This window comes from Lissotriton vulgaris, chromosome 2_1 (genome assembly GCF_964263255.1).
Source record: "Lissotriton vulgaris chromosome 2_1, aLisVul1.2, whole genome shotgun sequence".
Lineage (NCBI taxonomy): Eukaryota > Metazoa > Chordata > Amphibia > Caudata > Salamandridae > Lissotriton > Lissotriton vulgaris.
Genome location: NC_141687.1, coordinates 2,127,088,784 through 2,127,109,105, shown reverse-complemented (window position 1 = coordinate 2,127,109,105; position 20,322 = coordinate 2,127,088,784).

Sequence of the window (20,322 nt, the reverse complement as noted above, 5' to 3'; positions counted from 1 at the left end):
GTTAATGATCACACGCGCTCAAATTAGCGAACGCTTTAACAACCTCAGAGCACCTAAATGCTAAAACTTTTTGTTCCGCTGATTGATTGCAGCACTACCGGCCCCCACGGAACAAATACGAAAGCGAGTAACGCCCTGTGCAGCAAAGGCTTGGCGTCTGGCACGCCCTGAAACACCGTGCAAGTAGGTGTATTATCTTTTCTTAAATAAAACGTCTAAAACAGGGGAAGACTTTAAAAATACGTCCTACTAAAATGCAACACCTTTTAAACTTTCAGCGCCGATAACACCCAACAAACAAGAGGTGGCGTCCCACACTTTGATAAGCCAGGCGCTCCGCGCCCCACTGAACATTAAAAAGTAAGTGTCGATGTGATCAGTTGCCCGCAGAACATCGTAAAGTTTATGAACTTTGTACAAAAGACTGCATTTTTCTAAAAACACGCTTGTTGACTTTGTAGCGTCAGCGACAGTCACCCTTTAAAAAGGAGATCCACAACCCGATTGAAAACGCTCTGCCTGAAAAACACGTGAGTGAAGTGCACGATGATTGTCAATAAATATCACAATAAAATATCACCAGGAAACAGACACCATATCACTGTTTCCATTGCAGAACACAAGGAGTCCCCCAAAAGAAATCGGTTACACGAACAGAAAAAAGCTATACTGCAAAGTAAAAAGGTAACAATAACGCAAGCCGAACTATCTCAGTGACAACATAAATGAGGGTCAAAAACTTATCATGCCCTTTACTTATATTCAAATACTTCGACGTGTTCCTAAAACCATTCATGTGTGATGTAAAATCATACATAAAAGACACGACTGACTTCATCACAAAAATAGAAACCACACCGTTTGATGACAAGAAAGAATTGATGGTCACCCTTGACGTCAACTCTTTATACACACAAATCCCCCAGGAGGAGGGACTAGAAGTCATTGAATTTTTTCTAGAAACACGGCCCAGACCCCATAGAGTTCCAACCCAATTCATCATAGAATTGGCAAGCTTGGCACTTAAACGCAACTATTTCAGATTCATGGACACTTTTTACATGCAAGTGAAGGGCACCGCCATGGGGTGTCCTTATGCCCCAGAAATGGCGGTGCTCTTCATGGCATTGTATGAAGAACGCTTCATTTACCACCAAAATCCATATAGCATACACATCCACAGATGGTATCGCTATATTGATGATATCTGGTGTCAGTGGAGAGGAACTGAGGAACAATTAAAAGAATTCTATGAATGGCTGAATAACAGACACCCTGACATAAAATTCAGCATGAATAGCAGCAACACTCGCTTAACCTTTCTAGATGTAGAAGTTTTCCATCAAGAAGGAGAGTTAGCCACCACCCTTCACCGTAAACAAACCGACAAAAACACAATTCTACACTATGACAACTTCCATCCTAAAAGTTTGAAAGCAAATTTACCTTACAGCCAACTGTTACGAATCAGACGTAATTGTTCAAGGAAAGAGGACTACACAATACACGCTGAAACACTATGTGACCAATTGTCTAAACGAGGATATCCTAGAAAAATGTTGAAACATGCAACCAAACGTGCATGGTTCACGCCAAGAGAAGTGTTGCTAACAAAGAAAGAAAAGAAACCGTTGGAACAACTAGTTTGTGTTACCACGTATGGACCACTAACTAATAAATTCAAAGCCATAGTACTAAAAAACTGGCATCTGTTGTCTAATTTGGACATACCATTTCCAAAACCTTTGTTTGCCCTAAAAAAGAATAAAAACATCGGGCAACAAATAATTTGAGCCGATCTGGGCATCCGGCAACCCAAAAGCGACTTACCCACACTGTGGAAATTAGACCCGGTCAAAGGACATCATAAATGTGGCAACTGTATTTCCTGCACAAATACTATTGAAGGCGCTACATTTGAACACCACAGTATTAGATGGACCCACGTGGAATTCACAAACTGCAAGAGTAAAAATGTAGTCTATGTAATCATTTGTCCGTGTGACAAACTTTACATTGGGAAAACTAAACAAACGGTGTTACAAAGATTGGCTCAACACAGATCTAGGATCAAACAAAAAGTTCTCAATGCACCAATGGTACAACATTGTATTGACTTTGGCCATACGGAAAAAGAACTGAAGTGGTCAGTGTTATCAAAAATCAAAGTACCTGTAAGAGGGGGCAATGTAGAAACACTATTGTCAAAAAGGGAAGCATACCTAATCTTGAAATATGACTGCGTGAGTGCTGGACTGAACGAACATACTGAAAGCCAGAACCAATAACTGGGCCGCAGGTGGTATAGACCACCACAAAACAATCATTATGGAATCTCTGGACTACAAGTCCCAGAAGCACCAAGCCACATGTTAAAGCCTCAAACCCTTGCGTGACTTCAGCATTCACTCATTCGAGGAACTCTGAAGCAGACAGCAGCGTTTAGAGACGACTTCACAGGTTAATGATCACACGCGCTCAAATTAGCGAACGCTTTAACAACCTCAGAGCACCTAAATGCTAAACCTTTTTGTTCCGCTGATTGATTGCAGCACTACCGGCCCCCACGGAACAAATACGAAAGCGAGTAACGCCCTGTGCAGCAAAGGCTTGGCGTCTGGCACGCCCTGAAACACCGTGCAAGTAGGTGTCTTATCTTTTCTTAAATAAAACGTCTAAAACAGGGGAAGACTTTAAAAATACGTCCTACTAAAATGCAACACCTTTTAAACTTTCAGCGCCGATAACACCCAACAAACAAGAGGTGGCGTCCCACACTTTGATAAGCCAGGCGCTCCGCGCCCCACTGAACATTAAAAAGTAAGTGTCGATGTGATCAGTTGCCCGCAGAACATCGTAAAGTTTATGTACTTTGTACAAAAGACTGCATTTTTCTAAAAACACGCTTGTTGACTTTGTAGCGTCAGCGACAGTCACCCTTTAAAAAGGAGATCCACAACCCGATTGAAAACGCTCTGCCTGAAAAACACGTGAGTGAAGTGCACGATGATTGTCAATAAATATCGCAATAAAATATCACCAGGAAACAGACACCATATCACTGTTTCCATTGCAGAACACAAGGAGTCCCCCAAAAGAAATCGGTTACACGAACAGAAAAAAGCTATACTGCAAAGTAAAAAGGTAACAATAACGCAAGCCGAACTATCTCAGTGACAACATAAATGAGGGTCAAAAACTTATCATGCCCTTTACTTATATTCAAATACGTCGACGTGTTCCTAAAACCATTCATGTGTGATGTAAAATCATACATAAAAGACACAACTGACTTCATCACAAAAATAGAAACCACACCGTTTGATGACAAGAAAGAATTGATGGTCACCCTTGACGTCAACTCTTTATACACACAAATCCCCCAGGAGGAGGGACTAGAAGTCATTGAATTTTTTCTAGAAACACGGCCCAGACCCCATAGAGTTCCAACCCAATTCATCATAGAATTGGCAAGCTTGGCACTTAAACGCAACTATTTCAGATTCATGGACACTTTTTACATGCAAGTGAAGGGCACCGCCATGGGGTGTCCTTATGCCCCAGAAATGGCGGTGCTCTTCATGGCATTGTATGAAGAACGCTTCATTTACCACCAAAATCCATATAGCATCCACATCCACAGATGGTATCGCTATATTGATGATATCTGGTGTCAGTGGAGAGGAACTGAGGAACAATTAAAAGAATTCTATGAATGGCTGAATAACAGACACCCTGACATAAAATTCAGCATGAATAGCAGCAACACTCGCTTAACCTTTCTAGATGTAGAAGTTTTCCATCAAGAAGGAGAGTTAGCCACCACCCTTCACCGTAAACAAACCGACAAAAACACAATTCTACACTATGACAGCTTCCATCCTAAAAGTTTGAAAGCAAATTTACCTTACAGCCAACTGTTACGAATCAGACGTAATTGTTCAAGGAAAGAGGACTACACAATACACGCTGAAACACTATGTGACCAATTGTCTAAACGAGGATATCCTAGAAAAATGTTGAAACATGCAACCAAACGTGCATGGTTTACGCCAAGAGAAGTGTTGCTAACAAAGAAAGAAAAGAAACCGTTGGAACAACTAGTTTGTGTTACCACGTATGGACCACTAACTAATAAATTCAAAGCCATAGTACTAAAAAACTGGCATCTGTTGTCTAATTTGGACATACCATTTCCAAAACCTTTGTTTGCCCTAAAAAAGAATAAAAACATCGGGCAACAAATAATTCGAGCCGATCTGGGCATCCGGCAACCCAAAAGCGACTTACCCACACTGTGGAAATTAGACCCGGTCAAAGGACATCATAAATGTGGCAACTGTATTTCCTGCACAAATACTATTGAAGGCGCTACATTTGAACACCACAGTATTAGATGGACCCATGTGGAATTCACAAACTGCAAGAGTAAAAATGTAGTCTATGTAATCATTTGTCCGTGTGACAAACTTTACATTGGGAAAACTACACAAACGGTGTCACAAAGATTGGCTCAACACAGATCTAGGATCAAACAAAAAGTTCTCAATGCACCAATGGTACAACATTGTATTGACTTTGGCCATACGGAAAAAGAACTGAAGTGGTCAGTGTTATCAAAAATCAAAGTCCCTGTTAGAGGGCGCAATGTAGAAACACTATTGTCAAAAAGGGAATCATACCTAATCTTGAAATATGACTGCGTGAGTGCTGGACTGAACAAACATACTGAAAGCCAGAACCAATAACTGGGCCGCAGGTGGTATAGACCACCACAAAACAATCATTATGGAATCTCTGGACTACAAGTCCCAGAAGCACCAAGCCACATGTTAAAGCCTCAAACCCTCGCGTGACTTCAGCATTCACTCATTCGAGGAACTCTGAAGCAGACAGCAGCGTTTAGTGACGACTTCACAGGTAAATGATCACACGCGCTCAAATTAGCGAACGCTTTAACAACCTCAGAGCACCTAAATGCTAAAACTTTTTGTTCCGCTGATTGATTGCAGCACTACCGGCCCCCACGGAACAAATACGAAAGCGAGTAACGCCCTGTGCAGCAAAGGCTTGGCGTCTGGCATGCCCTGAAACACCGTGCAAGTAGGTGTCTTTTCTTTTCTTAAATAAAACGTCTAAAACAGGGGAAGACTTTAAAAATACGTCCTACTAAAATGCAACACCTTTTAAACTTTCAGCGCCGATAACACCCAACAAACAAGAGGTGGCGTCCCACACTTTGATAAGCCAGGCACTCCGCGCCCCACTGAACAATAAAAAGTAAGTGTCGATGTGATCAGTTGCCCGCAGAACATCGTAAAGTTTATGTACTTTGTACAAAAGACTGCATTTTTCTAAAAACACGCTTGTTGACTTTGTAGCGTCATCGACAGTCACCCTTTAAAAAGGAGATCCACAACCCGATTGAAAACGCTCTGCCTGAAAAACACGTGAGTGAAGTGCACGATGATTGTCAATAAATATCGCAATAAAATATCACCAGGAAACAGACACCATATCACTGTTTCCATTGCAGAACACAAGGAGTCCCCCAAAAGAAATCGGTTACACGAACAGAAAAAAGCTATACTGCAAAGTAAAAAGGTAACAATAACGCAAGCCGAACTATCTCAGTGACAACATAAATGAGGGTCAAAAACTTATCATGCCCTTTACTTATATTCATATAGGTACCCAGCCCCGAAGCCCTGAAGAAGAGCCTGAACAAGTAGAGAGACAGGCTCAGAAACGCGTCGGCTTACAATCTTATGACCCCTCATTCGTCTTAAATCCGAATGTCTTCTTATTGCGCATAAGGCTTTGTTTTCCAGAATTAAAATTGAATGTTTATTGTATTATTTGCCCCATGCGCGATCAGGCCAAAACATAGAGAAAGATATTCATCCCAGTGGCCTGACATTGAAAACGTGGACAGGGTACTCTTACCAAATAAGTAATTCATCTTTAAATGTCCTTTGTGTAGAATTGTATAAATGTGTAATTCTTTTCGTTTTTCAAAGTAATGTATGTTTGTAGTTACTGTAAATACATGTGTCTTTGTGCAGGACAGTAAGTAATTCTTCGGACTGTTACAAATTTGTAAAAATCGTTGCAATTTTCTTTTCCATTTTCTAAAATACAATGTATACACTTAAGGATTAAATACCTTAGTTTATGATTCTGCTCTAAATAAAAAAGATAGCAGAACAAAAAACGAGTGACCGGGTCCTCCTTTTCTCTCTAATTGAATCTTGTCCTACCCGGCCACACTATCGGACAAAACCCCCCTAGTAAAAGAGTTTAATGAGCGGTAATTCTTCCGCGAGGGTAATCCTAACCCATGCAAAACAAACAAAAGCACTGATTAAATCTAGATAACAGACTGTCTCCCAGTCTGTTTAGTTATGTCCGAAGAAGAAACCCTGTCCTTCACAGACGCATATATTAAAAATTTGACTGCAGGACCCTCACCTTTTGCGTCACTAAAATTGAGCACCAATGCTCAACAACAAAACGAAACAGATAAGTTAATGCGCTTGAGCAAGAAAAATGTTCGCACTGAATTGCATGGACATTTTTTGTTCCAGCATTTAAAAACAGGAACAATACCTTGGGGACTCCAAGTGAAAAACGTACCGGTGGTCTTCACAGACGACCCAGTTTATAAAAAAGGTTTCAGCTTCATAGCCACAAAATGCAGTCGGGACCTGATGGTCCACACTGTTGAAACAGCCCAAAGGATTTGCGCAAAAGAAAAGGAGGAAATAGACGCCTTGACTAAAGCTATTAATGACAATCACAGTAGCCCGGAAGCGAAGGACCTATTAGAGAAAATAGAGAAAGACCTTCAAACCTTTAAAGACAATACAATTAACTATAGAGTGAATACATTTGAGAAAGACCTGAAATCGTTTAATATAGAAACAGTATACCCCTACCTAAGGGAAGACTATTACACTCAACAAGAATCCCGTCGTGCCTTGTCACAGTATCAAGGAAGATCAAAAAATCGCTTTTTGACATTTTCTGAAAGCTCATCCTCCTAAGGCTTCAGGGGAATCAGATCCAAGAGAAGGAACATCTAAACGCCAAAATCCTTTTTTAGAGAAAGAAGGGAGGGGCAGAGTCAGGTTCAACCCCCCACCACAAACATGGGATATGAGAACCCGAAACAAAAACTACTTCAAACAATAGAAGAGTCATCTATAATCAACCTCTCACCCAAAATATTAACCACTCATGAACGATCAGTCTTGGAGCTTGGGATTAAATTTGTCCCCAGTGTAAATACAGACATAGTCAATTTGAAAATTGAGGCACAAGACCTGTTTAGAAAGGTACGATTAAAGGCATTCTTTCACGATAAAGAAAACAATCGAACTCCAGAACCATCTAATTTATCCAACAAGTCGTCTTTCACTCCTACATCCCAAATGGTACCCAAACAAGTCTTGGCATTCGAACAAGTCGTTCAGTCATCACTCACGCAGTTAGGAAAACAAAAGAACTACTTCAGAAGAAACATAACAAAAGAACAACAGTCAGCCATCAAACAACTCAGCACTGACACAACTATAGTGGTCAAGCCGGCCGACAAGGGGGGCGCCCTAGTGTTGTGGCAAAAAGAAAAATACATTGATGAGGCTAACAGTCAGATAGGCAACACAGAATGGTACAGGAAGTTAACAGAGGATCCAACCTTTACAATTCAAAATTAAATCCAAATAAAATTAAAACAGGGATTGGATGATGGAATTTTGGGTCCGAAAGAATTTGACTATTTGAATAAGCAAAATCCACGAACTCCGGTAATTTATTTCTTGCCGAAAGTTCATAAAAACGTACTACATCCACCCGGAAGACCGATAGTCTCCGGGTGTGATTCGATTTTAGAACCACTGGCCAAATACGTCGACGTGTTCCTAAAACCATTCATGTGTGATGTAAAATCATACATAAAAGACACGACTGACTTCATCACAAAAATAGAAACCACACCGTTTGATGACAAGAAAGAATTGATGGTCACCCTTGACGTCAACTCTTTATACACACAAATCCCCCAGTAGGAGGGACTAGAAGTCATTGAATTTTTTCTAGAAACACGGCCCAGACCCCATAGAGTTCCAACCCAATTCATTATAGAATTGGCAAGCTTGGCACTTAAACGCAACTATTTCAGATTCATGAACACTTTTTACATGCAAGTGAAGGGCACCGCCATGGGGTGTCCTTATGCCCCAGAAATGGCGGTGCTCTTCATGGCATTGTATGAAGAACGCTTCATTTACCACCAAAACCCATATAGCATACACATCCACAGATGGTATCGCTATATTGATGATATCTGGTGTCAGTGGAGAGGAACTGAGGAACAATTAAAAGAATTCTATGAATGGCTGAATAACAGACACCCTGACATAAAATTCAGCATGAATAGCAGCAACACTCGCTTAACCTTTCTAGATGTAGAAGTTTTCCATCAAGAAGGAGAGTTAGCCACCACCCTTCACCGTAAACAAACCGACAAAAACACAATTCTACACTATGACAGCTTCCATCCTAAAAGTTTGAAAGCAAATTTACCTTACAGCCAACTGTTACGAATCAGACGTAATTGTTCAAGGAAAGAGGACTACACAATACACGCTGAAACACTATGTGATCAATTGTCTAAACGAGGATATCCTAGAAAAATGTTGAAACATGCAACCAAACGTTCATGGTTCACGCCAAGAGAAGTGTTGCTAACAAAGAAAGAAAAGAAACCGTTGGAACAACTAGTTTGTGTTACCACGTATGGACCACTAACTAATAAATTCAAAGCCATAGTACTAAAAAACTGGCATCTGTTGTCTAATTTGGACATACCATTTCCAAAACCTTTGTTTGCCCTAAAAATGAATAAAAACATCGGGCAACAAATAATTCGAGCCGATCTGGGCATCCGGCAACCCAAAAGCGACTTACCCACACTGTGGAAATTAGACCCGGTCAAAGGACATCATAAATGTGGCAACTGTATTTCCTGCACAAATACTATTGAAGGCGCTACATTTGAACACCACAGTATTAGATGGACCCACGTGGAATTCACAAACTGCAAGAGTAAAAATGTAGTCTATGTAATCATTTGTCCGTGTGACAAACTTTACATTGGGAAAACTACACAAACGGTGTCACAAAGATTGTCTCAACACAGATCTAGGATCAAACAAAAAGTTCTCAATGCACCAATGGTACAACATTGTATTGACTTTGGCCATACGGAAAAAGAACTGAAGTGGTCAGTGTTATCAAAAATCAAATCCCTGTAAGAGGGGGCAATGTAGAAACACTATTGTCAAAAAGGGAAGCATACCTCATCCTGAAATATGACTGCGTGAGTGCTGGACTGAACGAACATACTGAAAGCCAGAACCAATAACTGGGTCGCAGGTGGTATAGACCACCACAAAACAATCATTATGGAATCTCTGGACTACAAGTCCCAGAAGCACCAAGCCACAAGTTAAAGCCTCAAACCCTCGCGTGACTTCAGCATTCACTCATTCGAGGAACTCTGAAGCAGACAGCAGCGTTTAGCGACGACTTCACAGGTAAATGATCACACGCGCTCAAATTAGCGAACGCTTTAACAACCTCAGAGCACCTAAATGCTAAAACTTTTTGTTCCGCTGATTGATTGCAGCACTACCGGCCCCCACGGAACAAATACGAAAGCGAGTAACGCCCTGTGCAGCAAAGGCTTGGCGTCTGGCACGCCCTGAAACACCGTGCAAGTAGGTGTCTTATCTTTTCTTAAATAAAACGTCTAAAACAGGGGAAGACTTTAAAAATACATCCTACTAAAATGCAACACCTTTTAAACTTTCAGCGCCGATAACACCCAACAAACAAGAGGTGGCGTCCCACACTTGGATAAGCCAGGCGCTCCGCGCCCCACTGAACATTAAAAAGTAAGTGTTGATGTGATCAGTTGCCCGCAGAACATCGTAAAGTTTATGTACTTTGTACAAAAGACTGCATTTTTCTAAAAACACGCTTGTTGACTTTGTAGCGTCAGCGACAGTCACCCTTTAAAAAGGAGATCCACAACCCGATTGAAAACGCTCTGCCTGAAAAACACGTGAGTGAAGTGCACGATGATTGTCAATAAATATCGCAATAAAATATCACCAGGAAACAGACACCATATCACTGTTTCCATTGCAGAACACAAGGAGTCCCCCAAAAGAAATCGGTTACACGAACAGAAAAAAGCTATACTGCAAAGTAAAAAGGTAACAATAACGCAAGCCGAACTATCTCAGTGACAACATAAATGAGGCTCAAAAACTTATCATGCCCTTTTCTTATATTCATATAGGTACCCAGCCCCGAAGCCCTGAAGAAGAGCCTGAACAAGTAGAGAGACAGGCTCAGAAACGCGTCGGCTTACAGGCTTATGACCCCTCATTCGTCTTAAATCCGAATGTCTTCTTATTGCGCATAAGGCTTTGTTTTCCAGAATTAAAATTGAATGTTTATTGTATTATTTGCCCCATGCACGATCAGGCCAAAACATAGAGAAAGATATTCATCCCAGTGGCCTGACATTGAAAACGTGGACAGGGTACTCTTACCAAATAAGTAATTCATCTTTAAATGTCCTTTGTGTAGAATTGTATAAATGTGTAATTCTTTTCGTTTTTCAAAGTAATGTATGTTTGTAGTTACTGTAAATACATGTGTCTTTGTGCAGGACAGTAAGTAATTCTTCGGACTGTCACAAATTTGTAAAAATCGTTGCAATTTTCTTTTCCATTTTCTAAAATACAATGTATACACTTAAGGATTAAATACCTTAGTGTATGATTCTGCTCTAAATAAAAAAGATAGCAGAACAAAAAACGAGTGACCGGGTCCTCCTTTTCTCTCTAATTGAATCTTGTCCTACCCGGCCACACTATCGGACAAATCCCCCCTAGTAAAAGAGGATAGTTTGAATAGGCGTCCCAGCAATATGGGAAACCAATTCAGAGAATACAAACTCAGAGTAATATGATCGGTACCATTGTTATTTTGAACTCTTCCATATCAAGTGATTTTCCTGCTTTTCCTTAGGGTTCTTCTTCCACCTTCATGTCGTCGTTTAATAAAAAGTGATAAGATAATTTAACTAAACCAACTAAGGGCCTGATTTAGATTGTGGTGGATGGGTTCGCACTTAAATGATGATTTCATCGAGAATCAAACCTTTTACCCTTAATCATGAACCTCTCTTTTGAGCCTCTTGAAATGTTGATCACCAGATAGCATGGTAGCTTAGCTCAAGTGCAAAGCTTTTGTACTAATACACAAGTAACTCAGTGAAAATACTACAAAAGGACACCAAACCAGTTTAGAAACACGTGTCCAGGGATGGCAAGCACATCAGTGAACACCCATCAGTGAACACCCTCAAGACTCGGGTAGAAGCGCACCCGCTGATACCTACTACATCGACCATCATGCTCCGGGGTCATACGCTGATGGGACGAGCAGTGTGCGACCTCTTTCTGAAATACTATTTATACAGGCTCCCTTGATCCGGTGGAGGTGACGACCTCGAGACAACGCACCTGCGCGCCATAAGAGGTATGTGGACCTATGAATATTTTCGTCAGCCCACGCAACAACCCTGTGCACATGCCTAATCCCTGCTGATGAGAGGTAATGACCTCGAAATACGTGTCCAGGGATGGCAAGCACATCAGTGAACACCGTCAAAACTCGGGTAGAAGTGCACCCGCTGATACCTGCTACACCGACCATCATGCTCCGGGGTCACACGCTGATGGGACGAACAGTGTGCGACCTCTTTTGGAAATACTATTTAGACAGGCTCCCTTGAGCCTGTGGAGGTGACGACCTCGAGACAACACACCTGCGCGCCTTAAGAGGTATCTGGACCTATGAATATTTTCGGCAGCCCACGCAGCAACCCCGTGCAAATGCCTAATCCCTGCTGATGAGAGGTAATGACTTCGAAACACGTGTCCATGGATGGCAAGCACATCAGTGAACAAACTCAAGACTCGGGTAGAATCGCACCCGCTGATACCTACTACACCGACCATCATGCTCCGGGGTCACAATCTGATGGGACGAGCAGTGTGTGACCTCTTTTGGAAATACTATTTATACAGACTCCCTTGAGCCGGTGGAGGTGTCGGCCTCGAGACAACGCACCTGCGCGCCATAAGAGGTATCTGGACCTATGAATATTTTCGGCAGCCCACGCAGCAACCCCGTGCACACGCCTAATCCCTGCTGATGAGAGGTAATAACCTCAAAACACGTGTCCAGGGATGGTAACCACATCATTGAACACCCTCAAAACTTGGGTAGAAGCGCACCTGCTGATACCTACTACATCGACCATCTTCCTCCGGGGTCACACGCTGATGGGACGAGCAGTGTGCGATCTCATTTGGAAATACTATTTATACAGGCTCCCTTGAGCCGGTGGCGGTGACGACCTCGAGACAACGCACCTGCGTGCCATAAGAGGTATCTGGACCTATGAATATTTTCGGCAGCCCACGCAGCAACCCCGTGCACACGCCTAATCCCTGCTGATGAGAGGTAATAACCTCAAAACACGTGTCCAGGGATGGCAAGCACATCAGTGAACACCCTCAAGACTCGGGTAGAAGCGCACCCGCTGATACCTACTACACCGACCATCATGCTCCGGGGTCACACGCTGATGGGACGAGCAGTGTGCATTCTCTTTTGGAAATACTATTTATACAGGCTCCCTTGAGCCGGTGGAGGTGATGACCTTGAGACAATGCACCTGGGCGCCATAAGAGGTATTTGGACCTATGAATATTTTTGGAAGCCCACGAAGCAGCCCCGTGCAAACACCTAATCCCTGCTGATGAGAGGTAATGACCTCGAAACACGTGTCCAGGGATGACAAGCACATCAGTGAACACCCTAAAGACTTGGGTAGAAGCGCAACCGCTGATACCTACTACATCGACCATCATGCTCCGGGGTCACACGCTGATGGGACGAGCAGTGTGCGACCTCTTTTGGAAATACTATTTATACAGGCTCCCTTGAGCCAGTGGAGGTGACAACCTCGTGACAACGCACCAGCGCACCATAAGAGGTATCTGGACCTATGAATATTTTCAGCAGCCCACGCAGCAACCCTGTGCACACGCCAAATCCCTGCTGATGAGAGGTAATGACCTCGAAACACGTGTCCAGGGATGGCAAGCACATCAGTGAACACCCTAAAGACTTGGGTAGAAGCGCAACCGTTGATACCTACTACATCGACCATCATGCTCCGGGGTCACACGCTGATGGGACGAGCAGTGTGCGACCTCTTTTGGAAATACTATTTGTAAAGGCTCCCTTGAGCCGGTGGAGGTGACGACCTCGAAACAACGCACCTGCGCGCCATAAGAGGTATCTGGACCTATGAATATTTTTGGCAGCCCACGCAGCAACCCCGTGCACACACCTAATCCCTGCTGATGAGAGGTAATGTTCCCGAAACACGTGTCCAGGGATGGCAAGCACATCAGTGAACAACCTCAAGACTCAGGTAGAAGCGCACCCGCTGATACCTACTACACCGACCATCATGCTCCTGGGTCACACGCTGATGGGACGAGCAGTGTGGGTTCTCTTTTAGAAATACTATTTATACAGGCTCCCTTGAGCCGGTGGAAGTGACGACCTCGAGACAATGCACCTGCGCGCCATAAGAGGTATCTGGACCTATGAATATTTCCGCCAGCCCACGCAGCAACCCCGTGCACACGCCTAATCCCTACTGATGAGAGGTAATGACCTTGAAACACGTGTCCAGGGATGGCAAGCACATCAGTGAAAACCCTCAAGACTCGGGTAGAAGCGCACCCGCTGATACCTACTACATCGACCATCATGCTCCGGGGTCACACGCTGATTGGACGAGCAGTGTACGACCTCTTTTGGAAATACTATTTATACAGGCTCCCTTGAGCCGGTGGAGGTGGCGACCTCGAAACAACGCACCTGCGCGCCATAAGAGGTATCTGGACCTATGAATATTCTCGGCAGCCCACGCAGCAACCCCGTGCACACACCTAATCCCTACTGATGAGAGGTAATGACCTCGAAACACGTCTCCAGAGATGGCAAGCACATCAGTGAACACCCTCAAGACTTGGGTGGAAGCACACCCGCTGATACCTACTCCATCGACCATCATGCTCCGGGGTCACACGCTGATGGGACAAGCAGTGTGCGTCCTCTTTTGGAAATATTATTTATACAGGCTCCCTTGAGCCGGTGGAGGTGACGACCTCGAGACAACGCACCTGCGCGCCATAGGAGGTATCTGGACCTGTGAATATTTTCGGCAGCCCACGCAGCAACCCCGTGCACACGCCTAATCCCTGCTAATGAGAGGTAATGACCTCGAAACACGTGTCCAGGGATGGCAAGCACATCAGTGAACACCCTTAAAACTCAGGTAGAAGTGCACCCGCTGATACCTACTACATCGACCATCATGCTCCGGGGTCACACGCTGATGGGACGAACAGTGTGCGACCTCTTTTGGAAATACTATTTAGACAGGCTCCCTTGAGCCTGTGGAGGTGACGACCTCGAAACAACACACCTGAGCGCCATAAGAGGTATCTGGACCTATGAATATTTTCGGCAGCCCACGCAGCAACCCCATGCACATGCCTAATCCCTGCTGATGAGAGATAATGACCTCGAAACACGTGTCCATGGATGGCAAGCACATCAGTGAACACCCTCAAGACTCGGGTAGAATCGCACCCGCTGATACCTACTACACCGACCATCATGCTCCGGGGTCACAATCTGATGGGACGAGCAGTGTGCGACCTCTTTTGGAAATACTATTTATACAGGCTCCCTTGAGCCGGTGGCGGTGACGACCTCGAGAAAACGCACATGCGCGCCATAAGAGGTATCTGGACCTATGAATATTTTCGGCGGCCCACGCAGCAACTCTGTGCACACGGCTAATCCCTGCTGATGAGAGGTAATAATCTCAAAACACGTGTCCAGGGATGGCAAGCACATCAGTGAACACCCTCAAAACTTTGGTAGAAGCGCACCTGCTGATACCTACTACATCGACCATCATGCTCCGGGGTCAGACGCTGATGGAACGAGCAGTGTGCGACCTCATTTGGAAATAATATTTATACAGGCTCCCTTGAGCCGGTGGCGGTGACGACCTCGAGACAACGCACCTGCGCGCCATAAGAGGTATCTGGACCTATGAATATTTTCGGCAGCCCACGCAGCAACCTCGTGCACACACCTAATCACTGCTGAAGTGAGGTAATGACCTCGAAACACGTGTCCAGGGATGGCAAGGACATCAGTGAACACCCTCAAGACTCGAGTAGAAGCGCACCTGCTGATACCTACTACATCGACCATGAGTCTCCGGGGTCACACACTGATGGGACGAGCAGTGTGCGACCTCTTTTGGAAATACTATTTATACAGGCTCCCTTAAGCCGGTGGAGGTGACGACCTCGAGACAACGCACCTGCGTGCCATAAGAGGTATCTGGACCTATGAATATTTTCGGCAGCCCACGCAGCAACCCTGTGCACACGCCTAATCCCTGCTGATAATGACCCCGAAACACGTGTCCAGGGATGGCAAGCACATCAGTGAACACCCTCAAGACTCGGGTAGAAGCGCACCCGCTGATACCTACTACACCGACCATCATGCTCCGGGGTCACACGCTGATGGGACGAGCAGTGTGCGTTCTCTTTTGGAAATACTATTCATACAGGATCACTTGAGCCAGTGGAGGTGATGACCTTGAGACAATGCACCTGCGCGCCATAAGAGGTATCTGGACCTATGAATATTTTTGGAAGCCCACGAAGCAACCCCGTGCAAACACCTAATCCCTGCTGATGAGAGGTAATGACCTCGAAACACGTGTCCAGGGATGGCAAGCACATCAGTGAACACCCTAAAGACTTGAGTAGAAGCGCAACCGCTGATACCTACTACATCGACCATCATGCTCTGGGGTCACACGCTGATGGGACGAGCAGTGTGCGACCTCTTTTGGAAATACTATTTATACAGGCTCCCTTGAGCCAGTGGAGGTGACAACCTCGAGACAACGCACCTGCGCACCATAAGAGGTATCTGGACCTATGAATATTTTCGGCAGCCCACGCAGCAACCCCGTGCACACGCCTAATCCCTGCTGATGAGAGGTAATGACCTCAAAACACGTGTCCAGGGATGGCAAGCACATCAGTGAACACCCTCCTGATACCTACTACATCGACCATCATGCTCCGGGGTCACACGCTGATGGGACGAGCAGTGTGCGACCTCTTTTGGAAATACTATTTATACAGGCTCCCTGGAGCCAGTGGAGGTGACAACCTCGAGACAACGCACCTGCGCGCCATAAGAGGGATCTGGACCTATGAATATTTTCGGCAGCCCACGCAGCAACCTCGTGCACACGCCAAATACCTGCTGATGAGAGGTAATGACCTCGAAACACGTGTCCAGGAATGGCAAGCATATCAGTGAACACCCTCAAGTCTCGGGTAGAACTGCACCCGCTGATACCTACTACATCGACCATGATGCTCCGGGGTCACACGCTGATGGGACGAGCAGTGTGCGACCTCTTTTGGAAATACTATTTATACAGGCTCCCTTGAGCCAGTGGAGGTGACGACCTCGAAACAACGCACCTGCGCGCCATAGGAGGTATCTGGAACTATAAATATTTTTCGGAAGCCCACGCAGCCACCCCTTGCAAACTAAGCATGGGCGAATTTTGTGAATCTGGCGTTCGCGAATTTGCGTATTTGCGAATTCGCAATCCGCAAAATCCGCGAACTCTTGCGATTTTTTTTTTTGTGTTTGCAAGTGTTTCTGCCAGTTCGCGAGGGTTTTGTACCAGTTCGCAATTGCGAACTTACTTGTTGGCTCGCAACAGTCGCGACTTTGTTGTTTCTACATCTGGTTCATCATCACAGGTTCACAGCACCCTCTGGTTCACCACTGCCATCCTCTGGTTCACCCATGCCACCCTCTGGTACATCACTGCCACCCTCTGATTCATCACGGTAAATTATGGGGGGGAAAGCAAGCACACCTGCCCTGCTTCAACTGACATGAATTGATTTATGGTTCATCACTGTAGATTATGGGGGGGGAAAGCAAGCACACTTGCCCTGCTTCAACTGACATGAATTAATTTGGGGTTGATTAATGTGTCACTGAAAGCATTACAGGGAATGGTTACTAATGATGAGTTTGAACTTTTGCACCTGCTGAGTGCTTTCAGTTTTGCAAAACTTGTTTTTCTGTGGGGCCCTTCCTTCCTCCCACCCCCAAAATGGACTCCTTGCAAAAAAAAGTGTAGGCAAATGTCAACCTGAGAAGTTATTCTGATAAAAATCATCATTTTCAGAAGGTTTATGCTGCTTGCTGGTGGATTTCTTGTGCAGAATTGCAAATTTTGTAATTTCGCGAGTGCGAAATTGTTGCTGCCCGCCGCATCTACATGTTCGCAATTGCGAACTCTCGTGATGCGTCGACAAACTCCAGCGGGATCCCGCAGCAAGATCCAAAATGGCGCAGCACTCGCAAAATATTGAGAAAAACAACTCGGCAAACGCTGAATGACGGTAAGTGAACGCCGCACGCCGCAATATTGTATCACCAAACAGAAAAATCCGCTGCGTGCGAATTTGCGGATTTTCAGTAAATTCGCGAGAGTTTGCGGATTGCAAATTTACCGAAAATCCGCAAAATCCGCGAGCGGAACGGATTTTCCGCCCATACTTAGTGCACACGCCTAATCCCTGCTGATGAGAGGTAATGACCTCGAAACACGTGTCTTGGGATGGCAAGCACATCAGTGAACACCCTCAAGACTCGGGTAGAAGCGCACCCGCAGATACCTACTACACCGACCATCATGCTCCGGGGTCACAATCTGATGGGACGAGCAGTGTGCGACCTCTTTTGGAAATACTATTTACACAGGCTCCCTTGAGCCGGTGGAGGTGACGACCTCGAGACAACGCACCTGCGAGCCGTAAGAGGTATCTGGACCTATGAATATTTTCGGCAGCCCACGCAGCAACCCGGTGCACATGCCTAATCCTTGCTGATGAGAGGTAATAACCTCGAAACACGTGTCCAGGGATGGCAAGCACATCACTGAACACCCTCAAGACTTGGGTAGAAGCACACCCGCTGATACCTACTACACCGACCACCATGCTCGGGGGTCACACGCTGATGGGACGAGCAGTGTGCGTTCTCTTTTGGAAATACTATTTATACAGGCTCCCTTGAGCCGATGGAAGTGACGACCTCGAGACAATGCACCTGCGCGCTATAAGAGGTATCTGGACCTATGAATATTTTCGTCAGCCCACGCAGCAACCCCGTGCACACGCCTAATCCCTGCTGATGAGAGGTAATGACCTTGAAACACGTGTCCAGGGATGGCAAGCACATCAGTGAAAACCCTCAAGACTCGGGTAGAAGCGCACCCGCTGATACCTACTACATCGACCATCATGCTCCGGGGTCACACGCTGATTGGACGAGCAGTGTACGACCTCTTTTGAAAATACTATTTATACAGGCTCCCTTGAGCCTTTGGAGGTGACGACCTCGAGACAACGCACATGCGCGCTGTGGTATCGGGTTCCCAAGGCCTACATGCTCCGTAGATAACCCACTTACACTGAAAGAACTGTTGGCACGGAAACTGAAAAGTACAAAGAACAAGTTTATTAAGACCCCATGGGGTGGTGGTACATTCCTACAGCACCCTTCGGCAATGCAAGAAGTATCACACCGAACGTTGGTGTGACTCGTTCTTTTATACAATTTACAGGTAATAAAAAGATAGGCGGTACAAAGTTACAGAGCTTTATGTACATATATGGTCATTTTTGGAACACAGCCAACTCATGGGAGGGGTTACAACCCCACTGGTCAGTTTGGCGGCACATTCCTGAGGGGTGACTAGTCAGATGGGACTGCGCATGTACAGGCTTGACCGTTACTAAAAATAGCCTGTTGCTGGGCAAACTCGAGTGGTCAGTGGTACGGACAACTGACTAAAGGGCATGCTGGCCATGAGGCCGCTCATTATCTAAGATGGCCGCCGTAACGTACAAGATGGCGTTTTCTAATATGGTCAAGTTAAGGAGAACAACGTGTAGCAAAGCTAAGCGCTAAGCCAGCCATCGTCAAATTACGACAGACGACCCTTTTAGCGTTTAGCTGAAGCTACCTCATAGTGGACATAATCTGGATATTCATCCTCAATGTCAATCAGCATTATTTGGGCAACTTCTTTATGAAGCATCATTTCATTACGAGCAAGAGTACGTCTGGATGGAATGCAGGCGGATAAACACATGGAACATAAGGCAGGACCACATTGTATACATAAACATACGAAGAACAGTATCCCAATAATGACACATAGAATCGTTAATAATTTCCAACCCCAAGCTGTGAGCATTGACCAGAACCATCCTGAAAGAGTCCAAGTTCCATTGTCTGGATGTATTTCAGCAGCTATTTTGTGCAACTTCGAAATAGCATCATAAACAGATGGTGAATTATCAGGTACGTAGACAGCTGCTTCCGATGATTCTACATGCCCCCCCACGGTCAGCTAGAACCACATCTAGAACCATACGGTTCTGAAGCGTAACAATCCTAGAAATCTGGAGTTCTTCGGTAATATTCCCTAATGCAATAGCAGTATCATTGGCTACAGCTTCAACAACACGGGTCAATCGTCGTATTTTCCGACTATTCAAAGAAGCCCCCACAAAGGAGAACAGTCCCAAATTAAAGTCCACATATTGTTGCAAGGCTGTATCAGTCTGGTCAATATCGTCCAGAACAACAGTGCGTTTAACACGATTCAACACGAAGTCGTGATAAAGCACGTAATCATTATGATACATTGGTGGGGCAATGAATACAGGGGGCAATACAAAGGATACATAGCAAGTGCCTAACCATCCCAAAGGAAGCTGATGATAGCCTTTAGTTCCACAAATAAAATAAGTATTACGAGATGCCACAAACGATATGCCATTCGGGCTGTCAAATGTAAGTGTAGTGTTGCATTCACTTTTTCCAACCGGGATTGAACCTTTATTACGTATGCACAAATCAGCTTTAGTGGCAATAACATTAATAACATGTGAATTAGATACATTAATGTTCCTTTGGTTGCTGTAAACACGGGGTGCAGATACATTGTCGGGG